This window comes from Mobula hypostoma, chromosome 1, assembly GCF_963921235.1.
Source record: "Mobula hypostoma chromosome 1, sMobHyp1.1, whole genome shotgun sequence".
In the NCBI taxonomy this organism is placed as follows: domain Eukaryota; kingdom Metazoa; phylum Chordata; class Chondrichthyes; order Myliobatiformes; family Myliobatidae; genus Mobula; species Mobula hypostoma.
Window position 1 is genome coordinate 68188966 of NC_086097.1, and position 19347 is coordinate 68208312.

The 19347-nt window shown below is 42.1% G+C and overlaps 1 protein-coding gene across 4 annotated transcripts in view; it reads right to left on the reverse strand.

Moving 5' to 3' along the window:
• LOC134347808 (neuronal PAS domain-containing protein 3) overlaps positions 1 to 19347 on the reverse strand; it is a 1099666-nt gene that overhangs the window by 574098 nt on the left and 506221 nt on the right. The window lies entirely within an intron of this gene.

The following is a 19347-nucleotide window of genomic DNA, read 5'->3' on the forward strand; positions in this document are numbered from 1 at the left end:
TCCTGTGCAGGTCTGTAGTCTAGTGCAGTTTTTATGTTGTTTTACGTAGTCTGGTGTAGCCTTGTGCTGTCTCACACAGTCTAGTGTAGTTTTGTGTTGTTTCATGAAGCACGGGGTCCTGGAGGAACACTGTTTCGTTTTTACTGTGTACTGTAGCAGCAGCTTATGGTCGAAATGACAATAAAGTTGACTTGACTTGACTAATAGTTGCTGGCACGGAGCTAATAGGCCTACTGCTCTCTCCCCCACCAACTCCACTCCACACTGTGGTACAAGTGTTACCTTCTTAGATTAGTAACTTACGACATCTACCAGGATGCTGCTTCTTGCTCTTGAAAACCTAATTACCCAAGTTCCAAAGTTCATAAAGTGCGTATAGTTTTTGTTTGTAAGCTTCAAAAAAGCTGTTAAATTCAGTAGTTAATGGCCATAACATTACTGGTCAACAGAACGAATGTTTGTGCTAAATTGTCAAAGAGTACGCAATGACACTAACACGTTTTTATTGTAAAATTGTACCACTGGTTATTACAAATCTGAACAGTTTGAAATTCATAGTAATTATCCCAGCAAGACAATCCACTTGGATGTGGAGAGCTCATAAATGACTTTTGCACATTTTATTAAAAAATAGCAAACTGTGCTAAAACACAAGTCAAAATTGGAGAACTGAGTAACCTTCCACAATTGAGTAACCTTCCACAATTTTAATGTTTAAGGAAATGATTTATCATTCTGAAATTCTTAATATGGCATTTACACGACAATAACTTGACAGCTTTAGTGTGCAGATTCATACAGCAATTAACACCAACATGCTTCTGCTGAATTAAGTATAGTGTATGGGCAATCAATCAGATATGCAGATGTTATCCCATGTATTTGTCGAACATCTTTTGAATTAAATTATTGGTTAAGACAGGAGACCTAAAGATGCTTTATGGAACCTTCAGTCTTAAGAGGACAAACAGGCCTTTGGCCCACTGAGTTCACGCTAACAATTTTACATTAATTATACACTAATCCCATTATATTCTTCCCATGTTCCCGTCAATTTCCCCAAGTTCTACCACCTCCCTTTGCATTAGAGTCAAGTTAGAGTAGCCAACTAACCTACCAAACTCACATCTTTGGAAATTGAAGAGGAAACTGGAACATTCAAAAGAAATCCCCATGGTCATAGGGAATATGTGCAAACATCCTTTAGAGAGCACCTGAGATCAGGAGTGAACCTGGGTTGCTGGTGCTGTGATCTTCTATCAGTTTAGTAAGGTTAAAATACATTGATTGCCTGATAATTCACTGTGTTTTGGGCCTCACTTCACACTCAGAACATGCTCCAGTGAAAGAGAAGGCGAATGGAATTATAGCATTATATAGAGAGATGCATTACTGACAGATCAGAAACCGGACTCAGATTCTAGTTCTCACTGCTGCTGCTGCTGTTCTCCCTGGACCCTTCCTGGAGTCTCATGGCTCAGTGTTTAGCTACCCATGAGGGTTAATATTGGAAAGGATGAGGTGTAGGGTTCAGGGCTACATTCTGGCTGGCATAATTAGGGGCTATCAGCAATTACTCTGTGGTAACAGACTGCTCCAATCCTATGCTCTCTGTCATTGTCTGTTGATTAATGGAAACAGCTGTCTCCCTAGCATAGGGACTTTTCTATGGTAATCAGATCCAAAATGGTTGACAGCCCTTGAGCTCATTATCAGAAAAAGCTCTGGGCTGAGGAGAACTTTGCAGCTAAACAAAGGGAGGGATAAAGCAGCCTTCATCGTTCAAGCAGAAAGTGATGAAGGAGTCTTTGGTGTTTGGGGTCATCTGACATTCCACAACAATAAAGGCGTTTGCCTGCTAGGTAGGATACATCCCGAGTTCCACATCTGCATGTGCAATGCTCAGTGAGTCCATGCAATAACAGACCCCCATGGAGTGCTGGATTTGAGCCAGGTTCCTGGCATAGCAACGGGCAGCAGAGGGGAAGGCAGGAGACAGTGTCTGGTTCGCTACCCACTATGCAACAGCCCAGGTGGATGCTTCTTCAAAAAGAAAGTACAGAGGGATATATCTCTGTGACCATGTGGATTGAAGAACTAACAATATTGTATTAAATAATTCAATTTCTGTAGGGTAGTAATAGCAGGATACTGGTACATTGTAACTTCCTTGCTTCCTATGGGAAAGATGTACTTGGGCAACTTTCTGCAGTGTAAGCTATTCAATTATGCATACATGTTCAATGGTGTTATTGGTACTTAATGTCTACCAGTTTGAAAACATGCAAAATTGCAATACAGCTATATGCATCAAAATATCCTCCCTTTTGCTCTGTTCAAATAGTAAACCACTACTCCCATATCCATTTTATTCTTTTCATGAAAACTTCAGTTAATTATTATTTGAACATTCAGTCATTTGGTGATATGTGAGAAGTAACATTTCCTCCAATAAAACACCAGGCAATTGTCATTTCTAACAAGAGAGATCCTAATCAGTTACTCTTCACCTTCAAAGGCATTATCTTCATCACATTCTCCAGAAATGACATCCCTGAGGTCACCAATGACCAGAAATTCAAATGGACCAAGGCTATATTGATCTTGGTGCTCTGTAGCAAATCCTTCTCTTTACGACACCCTAAACCTTTACAATCGTCAAGGTACTAACACAATGGAAGGTTCTTCAATTAATGGATATGTGCTTGATGTCACTCAGAATAAAACAGCCTCCTATTTGACGAACCACCTTGTCCACCACCATAGAATATTCATTTCCTCAACCAATGGTACATGGTGGTTTCAAAGTACACCACCTACAAAATGCCTTACTCAACTAGGCTTCTCCGACAACATCTGTCAAACCCCCATCTTCTACCATCATGAAGTACAAAGTTAACAGACACATGAGAATACAACCATTTGCAGGTTCTCTTCCAAGTCACACCTTCCAGACTCTTGCCAGTCCTTTATCGTCACTGGGTCCAAATCATGGACCTTCTTGTCAACAGAGTTGTTGGAACGTCTTCAGTTTCAATATTAAAGGTGTAGCAGTTGAACAGACAGCTCAGCTGCACCTTCTTTAGGGATTAGAGATGATCCATTTTTGGATAACCAGATCTCAAAAATGAATAAAGAGAAAAGTGTATTTTCAAATACTTACTAGGTATTTTGATTCAATGTAAAGGTATTGACAATTGTCGTTTGTGAAATGAAATATAAAATAAATTACCATTATATGGGTAAAAATGTTAAATTTGACCCTAGCAATTAATTTTGACTAACGATTTTAAGGTTGCAGAGTGACAAATACTAAACAATCCATTTCCCTCTATTTTAAGTGAAAGAGGATAGTAAAATAGGAATATAAAAACATTCAGACATATCAATCCTCAGATGGGCTGCAAAGAAAAAGAAGCTAGACAATATTTGACTGTTAACTTTGCTACAGAAGTGTCAGATAATGACTCTCTCCAGCAACACTTTAATCATTTACCCCCAATATCTGCCAGCAATACTGTCGCATCATGGGAATAAACAATGACCAAAGTTATAATTAATCTAGCATGAAGCTGTCCACTTTGTCATCCAAACACCACTTGAAAGATTTGTTCCCTCATCCATCACAATCACCGTGGCTACAGTGCTTACCAAAAACTAAACACACTACAGCAACAGACTATAAATCCTTGTACAAATGCACAATTTTTACTTTGTAGAAAACAGGAATTGCATGAGAATGCTACCAATTGTAGAGTGGCAGGATGGAGTTACGTCTCCACCAACGGGGGTGTAAGGTGCTCTGCTCCTCTATCAGCCTGTAGGTCACCCTTGGGCATCTGTTTAGCCCCCTGCCCCTGATCAGGGCCATGTGAAGCCATGTGAGCAGGTGGTGGGTGGTTGTATGAGCAGCTGGTACACATCACAAGTTCTGGTTATATGACCACTGATACCAGGCAGACAATCTCTGAAGAATGTTGATAATTGCTGGGGTCACCCAACTTGTAAAGATACTGCCCAGAAGGTAATGGCAAACCACTTCTGTAGAAAAATTTGCCACGAACAATCATGGTCGTGGAAAGACCATGATCATCCATGTCTTACACCATGGCACATAATGAATGAAAGAGCATCATTCTAATCTGTAAATATATCACTACTCCTTAACTGTTACTGAGTCTGAACAACGGACTCTACTCAAAAGGACTATCTGATGACTTCAGTAATTTGAACAGTGAGCACCATACATTGACAGAGCCTCTTTGGTAATAGCACGGAGAATTGCAGGAGAGCAAAGGATATGGGGTGGGGGGGGGGGGTTCCTCATGTTCAACACTACTTCATCTGGGCTTGTTTAACTGAATGTGTTCGTGAAGTACTGAACTTCAAAATGGCACTGTTGGGACGAGAAATTCTTCAACACCGTTTTGTTGGTTTCTCCCTTCATCTTGCTTCTAAAAGCTGGAAAAAATGTGCTGTTGGAATGCTAGATCCAGGCTCCCTTATGTAATGCCATACTGTCTCAGAAACAGTGAGTACTGCTGAAAAAAAACCTCTTGTTCTATTTCTTACAACTGCAGGCCATACAGCTACAACCTTATTATTGAGACATAAAGGACACAACAGTTATGGAAGCAATGTCATGTCGATAAGGGGGCTCCACTGCTTTCACAGTGCATATGTACAAAGCTATGCAGCGAGTTAAACACCTTTTCAAAAATCACCTGAGACAAAAGCTTTCTTCACAGTTTTTATTGAGATCTTACTTGTGAAACTGCAGAAAATGTGTATTAAATTCAATACAGAATCATTGCATGCTTGAATATACTAATAAAGTTAATTAATCTTGCGATCGATGTTAACCAAGGTAATACACACACGCAACACTCCATAATTATACCATGTAAACCAGAGTAATGATTTATTAAGAATAATACTTCCTTCAAAATATATCTACTAAATGTTTACCAATATTAACAAATGCTTAAGACTCAGAGATATTGCTGTTTCAAGAGCAAATAAAGAGAAAATGCAGATGGATGTTTTTCCACTGTGTGCTTTAAGTTGAATCCAAATTAATCCGTGCAGGAAATGATATAAGATACAGATTATGTACAAGAAGCGATATCCAGAGAAAACAAACTTCATACAAAACGAATTTCACCTCTAGAGGCCAGAACAATCCCCACCTGGTATCCTTAGTAGGATGTCAAACCTAACTACTGAAACTAAAACTCAAATTATCAACACACACAAAAAGCTGGCGGAACTTAGCAGGCCAGGCAGCATCTATGGAAAAGAGCAAACAGTCTACGTTTTGGTCCAAGACCCTTCATCAGGGATGGAAAGGAAGGGACGAAGTCAGAGTAAGAAGGTGGGTGGAAGGGAGGAAGAAGTACAGGGTGGCAGGTGATTGGTGGAACCAGGAGAGAGGGACGGGGTGAAGTAAAGAGCTGGGAAATTGATTGGTGAAAGAGCAAAAGGGCTGGAGGGGGGGAAATCTGATAGGAGAGGACAGAAGACCATGGAAGAAAGGGAAAAAGGAGGAGCACCAGAGGGAGGTGATGGGCAGGTAAGGAGATAAGGTCAGAGAGGGAAACAAGAATATGGAATGGTGAAGGAGAGGAGTTGGGGGGGGGGGTAATTACTGGAATTTCCAGAAATTGATATTCATGCCATCAAGTTGAAGGCTACCCAGACGAAATATAAGATGTTGCTTCTTCAACTCATCATGGCAGTAAAGAAGGCCATGGACTGACATGTTGGAATGAGAATGGGAAGTAGAATTGAAACAGGTGACCACTAGCAAATCTCACTTTTTGTGTGTGAACAAAGCGTAGGTGCTTGACGAAGCGGTCTCCCAATCTATGTCGGGTCTCACCGATATACAGGAGGCCACACCAGGAGCACTAGATAACAGACTTGCAGATGAAGTGTCACAGCACATGGAAGGACTGTTTGGAGACCTGAATGATAGTGAGGGAGAAGGTGTAGGGGCAAGTATGGCACTTGTTCCACTCGCAAGGTTAAGTGCCATGGGGGAGATCAGTGGCAAGGAAGGAGCAGATAAGGGAGTTGCGTAGGGAGCAATCCCTGTGGAAAGTGGAAAGTGGGGGGGGGGATGGAAAGATGTGCTTGGTGGTGGGATCCTGTTGGAGATGGGAAAAGTACTTCAACTGTAGATCAGGCTTCTAATTGTATGCTTTTCTTTAACAATCCATGAACCTGATGGTCTTATGGCTCCTTGCTGGTCTTGATGACTGATTCGTGAATGTCAAATGAGCAGAAAAGTTAAATGATGCTTAGGTTATTTTCTTCTGAAGTGAGTTGTGTTTTCTTAATATGTCCTCCAACATGCAGTAGCCCCTCAGAGTCAAGAAAGGGGCATAGGGGGACTTTGGATTGGGAGAGATTCCTGCTTTGTAATGCACTGCACTTCCTCTGCATACACCTGTCTTTGAACAACAAGAAGGATTCTAACCTTTGCCCGATTCAGTTGCTCTGCACTGAAAGGTTGCTTCCAAAAGTACCAATCACTGCAAAGGCTGGCTTTCCCTAATGCTGTAAATGAATGAGTAATATGTGAGAGTTGGGCAATTGCTCTGGTAAGCGACTTCCAACTTTAAACACGCTTAAAGCGTGCACTGTCAAGTTGGAGCGGTGACAGTTGGGTGATATTAGTTGGGCCTTGAGGATGTATTTCTACATCTGCCTCAGGGTCGACTAATTTCCTGCTGATACAGTATGTTCTTGTTGAGGATCAGCCAGAATTGCTGGGCCAGAGAAATATGAGGACAGAGTGGGTGACTTACTTGGAGCCCTCTCAGGAACATAGTTCCACTGGCACTTCTGGGTTGATCACCTGATGTATTGGACCCTATTATGTACAGAAACATAGAATCTTCCTGCCTTATTAAATACGTAACTGAGCACAACTTTGCTGTCAGTAAAAAACTTGCTGTCATCTCGTTCTGTGTCCGCTCTTCTGTTATCATCTCTGCCACCTCAGCTGCTAGAACAGCAACACTGAGTTCAAGCCTTGGTATGGTGAGATCTGGTTGGGAAGCAAACTTTACTCATCCTCAATGAACCCAACTTCACTACATCCAGCAGTGTCTGTGGCCTTCAGATACGCAAAGGCAGCAGGAGCTTTAGCAGACGCATCACAGGAGATGCAGACCTATTTCTTTTGAGCTGTAGATAGCGGAATTGTGTGGGTTCTTGGAAACTTCAAAGGTTTAAGACATGAAGGAGAAGGACAGCACTGCTCCCCCCGCTCCTGTTTCTTTTTAGGGAGTGCGACATCCCATCCACAAGTGTCCGAGGTCAACTCTCTTTAACATGATGCATCCCATATGCTGACAGGAGCAGCAAATCCAAAGGGGTGAAATAGGCTGTTGATTGTCACCAGCACACCACGATATGTAAAGGGTCTTTCAGTATCAGCGACCTGTAACGTAAGGGTGTCGGTAGTGAGGTCCTATGCTACAGAGGAGGGAGGTCCTGTCCAAGATCAAGATTTTGTCAGCCTTTGGCCAGATCTTCAGATGGGAAACTTTGCATGATCTCAGTACTGTCGGATGCAGTTATGCAGTCTGAGATTAGACTATGCCAGCATGTCTTGTGCTGCTCTCAGCACATTTACTGCTTCTTATGCACTTGAAAATGATTTAAGGTCATCATCAACCCAAAAAAAAAAAGCCTCACTATGTACTTTCACGGCTCCAGTCTTGAATTCCTTCTCTCTTGATAGCTGTCTTCTTAAGGCCATGGAGTGCACAGCTGCCAAGTGACAGTTACAAAATACATGAACTCGCTTGTGGTACTCTAGAATCTCATTGTCCAGTTCGTGGTCACAAAAGCACAAGAATCTGAGAGAGTCTCCATGATCCTCTCTCACTAGGAAGCTGCGGAACATTTGTTCAATGTCTGCCATCACTATGATGGAATCAGTTCTGAAGCACATAAGGACCCCGAGCAAATTGTTTTTGAGGGCTGGATCCTGCAATACAGTAATATGCCTTTGAACTGTGCACCTCAATCAAAGGCAATTTGTATCTGTGCAGGTTTCTGGAGGTGGTTTGGCAAATACCAGATTTCTTTGTTGGGATCTGGTACAGGAGCTATTGTATCTCAGCATGGTTGCTCCTGAAGAACTCCTCCATGAACTCCATGTAATGATCTTTTATTTCTGCTTTCCTTCTCAATGTGTGACTGAGGAACATGAGTCAATGAAGGGCCTGCTCTCTGTTGTTTGTTAGGAGTTGTTGTGGAGAGCAGAAAGGAAGGGGAGCTACCCGAATGTCTGACTCATCTTTGCCAAACTCTTTGTCCATGATTCATGATCTGACCTTCAATGGAAGGTGCCATCTTATAATCATCATCTAAGTGATGGAAGGCCAGCTAGCCTAAATCTGGTTAAGCAGAGATAAATATATCAGGGCACTTGGTTTGCTTACCTGGAATCTTCTTTTTCATACAGATTCTACTCTTACAGGGTCTGAAATGGCTTGCACACCCGTCCTCCAGAACATTAGTCTTAAATATGTTGACATGGGCTGAAGAGCACCATCGAGGTTGACCTCACCCACTATGACCCAACCCAGTCATTGGCAATAAAGTGCATTGTGCTAATCATTGCAGTGGTCCTGTACCTTATGTGCATGGATGGTGTCTCTACCAAGCAACAGGAGAATCTTGGCAGGACAGTCAAATGGGGGAATGACCGTATGCAGGATTTGGGATTGCATCCATCGTGTTGGGAGTATGGTTGCACTCAATGAGGGCTGGCAAAGGTAAGCAGACCTCCCCTCCAATTGACTCCACAACAAATCCACTGGCTCTTTTTCCAGCAACTTCTGATGTTCTAGAACATCTCTTTAGAGTGTATGGAGTACAGATCTTTTAAAACTGAATATGTCAAAGGATGTTGATTTTGCCAATGACCCACTGCTCTGAACATCCAATATCACATGTGCCTTTATTTTTTGCTCAGGATGTCCTTTCAGGTAGATGTTGGCTAGACTTATTTTAGAGCAGGATTTTCCTTGCAAGCTCCTCATGCATACCTGTAAGCATGAGGAAGTAGTTACATCTGATGGATACTCAGCTGGCATCCCGTTGAGCTCTGCTGTGGGTGTGCTGGAACCAGTAGTAGTCCAAGGTGCTGGCCCTGGATGAAGTGCTGATGTGTGCTGGTCACTGTTGCAATCAGTGCAGGGTTTGATAGCTTTACAGCCTTTTGCTTGGTGCTCTGTTGAAGCACGACATTTGAAACATCTGGAGTGTTCCTTTAGAAAGCATCTTTGGTCTGCAAGTAGTTTTTCACCTAATCCTCTGCATTTTCTGAAGAGATATAGACAATCAGGGTTCATAATTTTAACTAATTTATTTATTGAGATACAAAGTGAAATAGGCCCTTCTGATCCTCCAAGCCGCATCTCCCAGCAATTCCCCTGACCTAATCCTAGCCTAATCGTGGGACAATTTACAATATCCAATTAACCTACTAACCGGTATGTCTTTGGACTGTGGGAGAAAACCGGAGAACCTGGAGGAAACCCACGCAGTCACAAGGAGAACACACAAACTCCTTCCCGGCAGTGGCAGGAATTGAACCAGGGTCACTGGTTTTGTAAACTATGCTACCATGCTGCAGCTGAGTTCTCTGCTTCAGTTTTATTGACTGTGATAGGGGCTTTGATTTTCCATGCTTTTGCTGGAGACCTGTCTTTGATTCAGGTGTTGGCGGAAGTTGAGAGCACAAAACTAGGGTTATTTTGCAATTCTGCATGGTGGCTGCCGAATTCTACAAAGAATGAAAATGGCGGATAGTGGGCACGATATTTCATTTTGTACCTGAACCCTTCAGTTATATAACCATATAACCATATAACAATTACAGCACGGAAACAGGCCATCTCAGCCCTTCTAGTCCGTGCCGAACGCTTACTCTCACTTAGTCCCAACGACCTGCACTCAGCACATAACCCTCCATTCCTTTCCTCTCCATATACCTATCCAATTTTTTTTAAATGACAAAATCGAACCTGCCTCTACCACTTCCACTGGAAGCTCATTCCACACAGCTACCACTCTCTGAGTAAAGAAGTTCCCCCTCATGTTACCCCTAAATTTTTGCCCCCTAACTCTCAACTCATGTCCTCCTGTTTGAATCTCCCCTACTCTCAATGGAAAAAGCCTATCCACGTCAACTCTATCTATCCCCCTCATAATTTTTAATACCTCTATCAAGTCCCCCCTCAACCTTCTATGCTCCAAAGAATAAAGACCTAACTTGTTCAACCTTTCTCTGTAACTTAGGTGCTGAAACCCAGGTAACATTCTAGTAAATCTCCTCTGTACTCTCTCTATTTTGTTGACATCTTTCCTATAATTTGGTGACCAGAACTGTACACAATACTCCAAATTTGGCCTCACCAATGCCTTGTACAATTTTAACATTACATCCCAACTCCTGTACTCAATGCTTTGATTTATAAAGGCCAGCATACAAAACGCTTTCTTCACTATCCTATCCACACGAGATTCCACCTTCAGGGAACTATGCACCGTTATTCCTAGATCACTCTGTTCTACTGCATTCCTCAATGCCCTACCATTTACCATGTATGTCCTATTTTATGTATGGTATGTCCTACCAAAATGCTGCACCTCACACTTATCAGCATTAAACTCCATTTGCCATCTTTCAGCCCACTCTTCTAACTGGCCTAAATCTCTCTGCAAGCTTTGAAAACCTACTTCATCATCCACAACTCCACCTATCTTAGTATCATCTGCATATTTACTAATCCAATTTACCATCCCATCATCCAGATCATTAATGTATATGACAAACAACATTGGACCCAGTACAGATCACTGAGGCACACCACTAGTCACCGGCCTCCAACCTGACAAACAGTTATCCACCACTACTCTCTGGCATCTCCCATCCAGCCACTGTTGAATCCATTTTACTACTTCAATATTAATACCTAATGATTGAACCTTCCTAACTAACCTTCCATGTGGAACCTTGTCAAAGGCCTTACTGGTCCATATAGACAACATCCACCGCTTTACCCTCGTCAATTTTCCGAGTAACCTCTTTAAAAAATTCAATAAGATTTGTCAAACATGACCTTCCATGCACAAATCCATGTTGACTGTTCCTAAGCAGACCCTGTTTATCCAGATAATTACAATTGTATATATACCATCTCTAAGAATACTTTCCATTCAGTTACCCACCACTGACGTCAAACTCACAGGCCAATAATTGCTAGGTTTACTCTTAGAACCCTTTTTAAACAATGGAACCACATGAGCAATACGCCAATCTTCTGGCACCATCCCTGTTTCCAATGACATTTGAAATATTTCTGTCAGAGCTCCTGCTATTTCGACACTAACTTCTCTCAAGGTCCTATGGAATATCCTGTCCGGACCCGGAGACTTGTCCACTTTTATATTCCCTAAAAGTGCCAGTACTTCCTCTTCTTTAATCATCACAATGCCATTAGTTTCAATATAGTTTCCATAACTACCCTACTTGTTTCCCTTACCTTACACAATTCAATATCCTTCTCCTCAGTGAATACCAAAGAAAAGAAATTGTTTTAAATCTCCCCCATCTTTTTTGGCTCCACACATAGCTGTCCACTCTGATTCTCTAACGGACCAATTTTATCCCTCACTATCCTTTGGCTATTATTAATATAACTGTAGGAACCATTTGCATTTATATTCACCTTACTTGCCAAAGCAACCTCATATCTTTTTTTAGCTTTTCTAATTTCTTTCTTAAGATTCTTTTTACATTCTTTATATTCCTCGAGCACCTCATTTACTCCAAGCTGCCTATATTTATTGTAGATCTCTCTCTTTCTCCGAACCAAGTTTCCAATATCCCTTGAAAACCATGGCTCTCTCAAACTTTTAATCTTTCCTTTCAACCTAACAGGAACATAAGGATTCTGTACCCTCAAAATTTCACCTTTAAATGACCTCCATTACTCTATTACATCCTTCTCATAAAACAAATTGTCCCAATCCACTCCTTCTAAATCCTTTCGCATCTCCTCAAAGTTAGCCTTTCTCCAATCAAAAATCTCAACCCTGGGTCCAGTCCTATCCTTTTCCATAATTATATTGAAACTAATGGCATTATGATCACTGGACCCGAAGTGCTCCCCAACACATACCTCTGTCACCTGCCCTATCTCATTCCCTAACAGGAGATCCAACACTGCCCCTTCTCTAGTTGGTACCTCTATGTATTGCTGCAAAAAACTATCCTGCACACATTTTACAAACTCCAAACTATCCAGCCCTTTTACAGAATGGGCTTCCCAGTCTATGTGTGGAAAATTAAAATCTCCCACAATCACAACCTTGTGCTTACTGCAAATACCTGCTATCTCCTTACAAATTTGCTCCTCCAATTCTCGCTCCCCATTAGGTGGTCTATAATGCACCCCTATAAGCGTTGCTACACCTTTCCTATTCCTCAATTCCACCCAAATAGCCTCCCTAGACAAGCCCTCTAATCTATCCTCTGTTATCCTCTGTTCCTGCATATTGTTCGGTAGTTTCTCCACTATAGGGTTTATTCCTGCTGCTGTGTCCAAGAAACTCAGTCCTAATAGGTAACCCTCATTTTCTTTTGCATTTTGCAGTTCCCACAAATCTGCAAGTTCCAGTACCCTCTCTAGTTCTTCATGTGAGAGATTTGGAAAATTTTCGAGTCTACTGAAGAGAGATTCTTCAATCGCCTCCGAGAACAGAAAAGGTCTAGCTCTTCACTAGGTTTCAGACCTAGCCCTTCCACGGTACTGCAAAAGCTTGACTTCCAGGACAGATGACTGGCAGACTGGTTGTCACACACATTTAGTCCTGCTGTGAGTAGGTCTCGATGAGCCAGATACCAAGCCAAATTTAATGCACCAGAATGAAAGCATTGTAGAGACTGGTTTGCCAAATGTATGTCCTGGGATAGTTGGAAGCTCAGTCTGTCCATGTCTGTGCAGATGGTGTTGGCTTCAGCAGCAACTCTTGACTGAGGTCTTTGCTGTGGTGGAATTGCACAAGAGTGGACTGTGGATCTTTGCTGCGGTAGATATTGACTGTCAATACATGGACTATGTGAAAGGCCTATTGGCTATGTGGTGTGGACAGCTTCCCTTTGTAGAGCTGGAGCATTGTTTTTCTATAGACAAAATGCATTTGGACGTATTCTTTAGTAAGGTGCATTGGCTGTTGTGACAGCACAGCAGGACTGATTCTGGTTTTAGACTCACCACTGTCCAAGTCAGCTGTTGCTTCTGCTGAGGCAGCCTCAGCTTTATGCTTTTCCTGAAGTACACTTAACGTAGCTTCTATATGTGCTCTCTCCATGACTATATGTGCTTTCTTCAAATCCACACGTACTTTCATGTCTATACATGCTCTGTGCATGCATTCTCCACGACTATACATGCTTTCTCCATGTCTACACATGCTTTCTCCATTACTATATGTGCTTTCTCCATATCTATTCGAGGTCTCTCTCTTTGCATCTCAACTTCACATGTAGCATAAGCAGAGGCGGGAGAAGATGGCGCGACGCAGCGCACGCAGCCTCTCCGGTGAAATGATATCGTATTTGTTAAATAGGGTACCGTGCACAATTCTGATTTGATGGAGATGGACGTGAGAAGCACAGAGGAACATCTGGAGAAACTTCTGAAATGCCCGGTTCACTGCCGCTGCTACTGTGCAATCGAGAATCTCCAGAGGGAAGGCCCCAAATCCTCGGCTTTGCCCGCTGCTGGCGACCAGGGATGGGGTCGAAGCACTGGGCAGAGATGGTGCTCGGTGCTCGGTGTTGGAGGGCTGGTCGGAGGCTTGAAGTTTTCGGACGACTCAGAGTCGGACTGTGGTCGGGCATGGCAGAGAGAGTTTTCTTCCTTCTGCCGTCTGCGTGAGATGTGGGACTTTCGAGAGACTTTGAACTTTTTTACCGTGCTCATGGCCTGTTCTTCATCAAATTATGGTACTGCTTGCGCTGTTGTAACTATATGTTATAATTATGTGGTTTTTGTCAGTTTTTCAGTCTTGGTCTGTCCTGTGTTTCTGTGATATCACATCAGAGGAATATTGTATCATTCCTTAATGCATGCATTACTAAATGACAATAAAAGAGGACTGCGTGTCCTCAAAATCTAACCTAATCTAATTCTTGCTGCTTCAGCAGTGACACGGGCTCACACTGCAGCTATGCTAATCATGGATTAGTTTGAGCATTGTGAAGACGTGATTGATGTGCCACATTCTGACCTCACTTCCACATCTTGGTGATCGATGTTGCTCGGGTCAGAAGCTGACATTGCTATGTACGGTGTTCAGACTCATCTCCAGTTCATGGATAATGCCTTAGAAGATGAGTTATCTTTTCACCCTACTGCCCTCACAGTGTGTATGTACAAAGCAATGTAGCAAGTTAAACACCTTCTCAAAAGTCACCTAAGATGGAAGCTTTCTTCAGGGTTTTGAATGAGGTCTTACTTATGAAACAGCAGAAGGTTAAGTAAAATGCGTATTAAATTCAACACAGAATCGTCATACGCCTGAATATACTAATACTGTTGATTATTCTCATGAATGGTCTTAACCAAGGTAATACATACACGGAACTCTCCATATTATGCTATGTAAACTAGAGTAAACTCATGCTACAATATTATTTTAATAACGATAAACACAACACTTCCTTCAATATATACCTACTACGTGTTTACCAATATTAGCAAAAGCTTAAGACTCACAGATATTACTGTTCCAAGGGCAGTTAAAGAGAGGATGGAGATGGATGCCTTTCAAAACAAATAATACCTCTAGAGTTCAGAACAGGGGCCACGTAGACCTTCAAGACCACCCACAAGTGACACTGGTAGGTAATTACCAGGGAGGTCTTTGTCAGGAGCAATACAGCCTGCGGTGATAACCAGTGTCACAAAAAGTATCATGATCTCACATCTCTGGTCAAGAAAAATCAGTTCTTTTCATTACATTCACAACTAATGCCTTGTATTCACAATTGCCTAAAATGTTTCCTTAGAATATATTCCCCACACACCATCTGCTTCTGCCTCTCTTCTTCCAAATCATGTCAGTTCATGTGTGTTGAGAAATATACTCCAACCATGAAAAATTCTGGCCATGTCCTGAAAGGAGACAAATTAATCCCACTGGATTACTTCACAATCAAAGTGGGAAAGGATACAATCCTCTGGAAAGCTGTGACTGGGAAGGAAAAATTTGGACATGATAAATCCAAGTTCAAGTTTATTGTCATCTGATTATGCATATATACAACCAAACAAAACAACATTCCTCCAGACCATGGGGAACCTACAAAACATACAGTATATCACACTCAGCACATAAACCGAACTACTAATACAAGTTAATACGATATAATTCAAAATGAATGTAGTGCACAGTATAGGTAAACAGTCAACTACAGTTTGCCTTTCAACACAATAATCCCATCTAAACACATCATCAAGCTTCAAGACCTTGCCTCTGTACTTCCTTGAGACACCTCTTACCTCACTCCGGTATGTTGACTCATTGTCACCTTTAATTGAGTGGTTCTGCAATAGCAACTTCTTGCTCAACACCAGAAGAACTTAAGGGCTGATAGATGACTTCAGTCGGATGAATATGTGCCAATCTACATTGGGGGATTGGTGGTGGAGAGAGTCAGCAGACCCATAGGTGCTACCACAAGGATAGCTTATTTTAAGAAGTTAAGGAGGTTCAACTTGTCACCAAACAATCTAACAAATGACCACAGATGTACTGTGAAAAGTATCCTGACTGGTTACTTCATGGCTTGGGATTGCAATTCAAATATGTAAGAGGCTGCAGACAGTAGTGGACTCTGCCCAATACATCACAGGCATTTCCCTCCCCACTATCAATATCATCTACAGGAGGCGATAGTTCAAGAGAGCAACATTCATCATTTAAGATCCTCATCAGCTGGGCCTGTCATCTATTTGCAGCTACAATTAGGCAGGAAGCACAGAAGCCTGAAGTCCTACACCACTAGATTCAAGAACAGCTATTTGCCTTCAACCATTCAATTCTTGAAGCAAACGTCAAAATCCTAATCACTACATTTTAGCATCACTATTACCATTCTGCTCACTTTGAACTAAAATGGACTTTGTTTTCATAATTTCCAGGAGTTACCTGCAGAGCATAAGATGCTGGCCCAGAATGCAGCAGTAGCAGAATGCCTTAATGTGTTAGTGTACTAATTTCCTCAAAGCACCAGTACAAATAAGGGCACTGCATGGAAAAAAGGTTAGATTAGAGGGGCATGATTCTCAAGGGAAGACATAGGTACTGCAATGGACCTGGAAGGGAATGGGAGCTACCGGCTAACAGTGCCCAGAAGTGGTGCTGGCACAGACCCATGATAGGAAGGCATATAAGAGAGGCTCTTAGATAGGTATCCTAAGATGCTCAGAACAATATCTGGCAAGTCAGACTGAATCCATGAGATGACAAGGGATGTGTTACAAGACTATGTCCATATTTTCTTGAAATGTACAGAACTGGGAAGCCTCAATTCCAGACAGAAAGTAATTCCTTCTTCTGTGGTAGCCAATAGCATGATTGCAAAAACATCACAGCTGAAGATAGAGCTTTCTGTCTTGATTGAAGGATAATCCAAGTGCCTCAGATCCATGCAAGCTCTCAGCAGTAAACTTGTTCCCAGAAATAGGAGATAAGTTTTGCACCGGTGAGAAGAAAACCATGTTTCCAGGTCTATATGGCAGCCTTCACAAGGTCCTGAAGGCCAATGGACAGCACTAGGTGTACAGACCAGTGTCGGTTCAGAGCTGTGGCAGTCCTGTTAGAAACACAGAAACATAGAAAACCTACAGCACAATACAGGCCCTTTGGCCCACAAAGCTGGCCGAACATGTCCTTACCTTAGAAATTACCCAGGGTTACCCACAGCCCTCTATTTTTCTAAGCTCCATGAGTCTCTTAGAAGAACCTATTGTATCCGCCTCCACTACCATTGCCAGAAGCCCATTCCACATACTCACCACTCTCTGCATAAAAAACTTACCCCTGACATTTCCTCTGTACCTGCTTCTAAGCACCTTAAAACTGTGCCCTCTCATGCTAGCCATTTCAGCCCCAGGAAAAAGCCTCTGACTCTCCACACGATCAATGCCTCTCATCATCTTATACACCTCTATCAAGTCACTGCTCATCCTCCATCACGCCAAGGAGAAAAGGCCGAGTTCACTCAACCTATTTTCATAAGGCATGCTCCCCAATCCAGGCATCATCCTTGTAAATCTCTGAACCCTTTCTATGGTTTCCACATCCTTCCTATAGTGAGGCGACCAGGGTAGGAATAGAGATTTCAGTCCTCTCTTAGGATCTCTCTTGTAGTCTGTGGCTCTCAAGAACTCTCAGTTCTTTCTAATAGGCACACTACTTTCTGTTTGGTTGTCTGGTACCGACCCGTTAAAGGCATGAGTTCATTATTAACATTCCGACAGCAGAATAGGTCCTTCGAGCTGCTCTGGCCCAGCAACCACCAATCATGGGACAATTTACAATGACCAACTACTCTACTAACCGGTACGTCTTTGGACTGTGGTGGGTAACCGGAGCACTCGGAAAAAACCCATGCATTCTAAGGGGACAGCCTTCAAACTCCTTACAGACGATGTTGGAATTGAACTCCTTACTCCAATGCCCCAAGCTATAACAATGTTGCACTAGCTGTTATGCTACCACGGCGCCCTATCAGGACATGCCAACATCCATGGATGTCGATCATCACCTGACCATGTTGCTGGGCTTCAAATGCTAAGCACAGGCCTGGACGCCAGACGTCCATTGTCCTACATCCACATGACTGGCTTTCAAACGTGAGCGGGGTCTAGACTCCAGATGTCCTTTGTCCCATGTTCACATCCCTGGTCTTCAAGCACAGAGCAGAAGACTAGACTCTGGCCAGACCTCAAACTCCTCAACATCCCTGTCCCTAAACCCTAGCCTGACCCATAACACCTCTCTCTATCCCCAGAATCATCCAAACGAACTTCAAAAACAACTGTCTGAGCTACAACTTCGACAGAGAGCGCAGCTCAGCATCATCGGAACCAGACTGGAACCAGAATGCCAGATTTATTGCTTTATTGATAAAACTCCCATTACAAGGCACATTTGGGACTAACAGATTTTCTAGACTATTTGATACTATTCCTATTAAAAACCTAACACATTTTTCATTAACTATTTTTATATGTTACTCAGTAATATAGTCATTTTTCAGTGACTATAAGTTTAAAGGAAGCATGGGAAGCACAGAGCTACTGTGCCATGCCAGTGGCTTTTGGGACCACCTGCTGAAGGAAGCCATTGAAGTAAGACTAGAAAATAAGAATTTCAACAAAGACTGTGGTCTCACTCTAAGTAAGAACTAGAATATGATTTTAAACAAGGTGGGACAGTGGAAACCTGATTGGCTGAGGACTAACCAATCTGGAGTGACGAGAGTATCACTGGACTAGACATGCCCAGGCATCATCCCTGATGAAGATGGCAGAGTTTGTCATTGAAACATCGGTTAAAATTGACACCTGAAAACCCGGGAAGAGTTCATGCATCCTTTAGCAGAGACTTTTTAGGTGTAGCAGGATCTCAGTGTGGCTGTTGAGATATGATCTTAGATTTACAATTGTAAATATTGTTATGCCTAATTGGATTTAATGTTAAAGGCTTGGCTGCAATTTCAAAAACAATCATGAGGCAAGTGAGTATATTTCTCAATCATGCAAAATATTGACAATTGCCACGTGCTGCTAAAGTATTTCTAATATTACTGATCCCTGCATTATTCTGAGGAAGATGAATCTCAAGGTTGTTTATGGTATATATGATTTGATAATAAATTTATCTTGAACTAATATCCATAATTTTACTTCACTACAAATATTCTTAAGTGGGCCACTAGATGAACATGTGAACAGTTTGTAAATAAGAAGAGGTGATATGGTTCCCACCATGCAGGAGATTTGAAATGTGAAAGTAATCTATGGAGAATGAGGAATAACATGATAAGGCTTCATGATGATGACAATACTGATTTATTCAATTACCTCTTCGGTTCTAAGTAAACCTTTATTGCCAAGTCTGGCTATGTGCAAGAACGAAATTATAAGCTTAAAATGCTAGAGGAACTCAGCAGGCCAGGCAGCATCTATAGGAAAGAGTAAACAGTTGATATTTCATACCAAGACCCTTCATCAGGACAGGAAA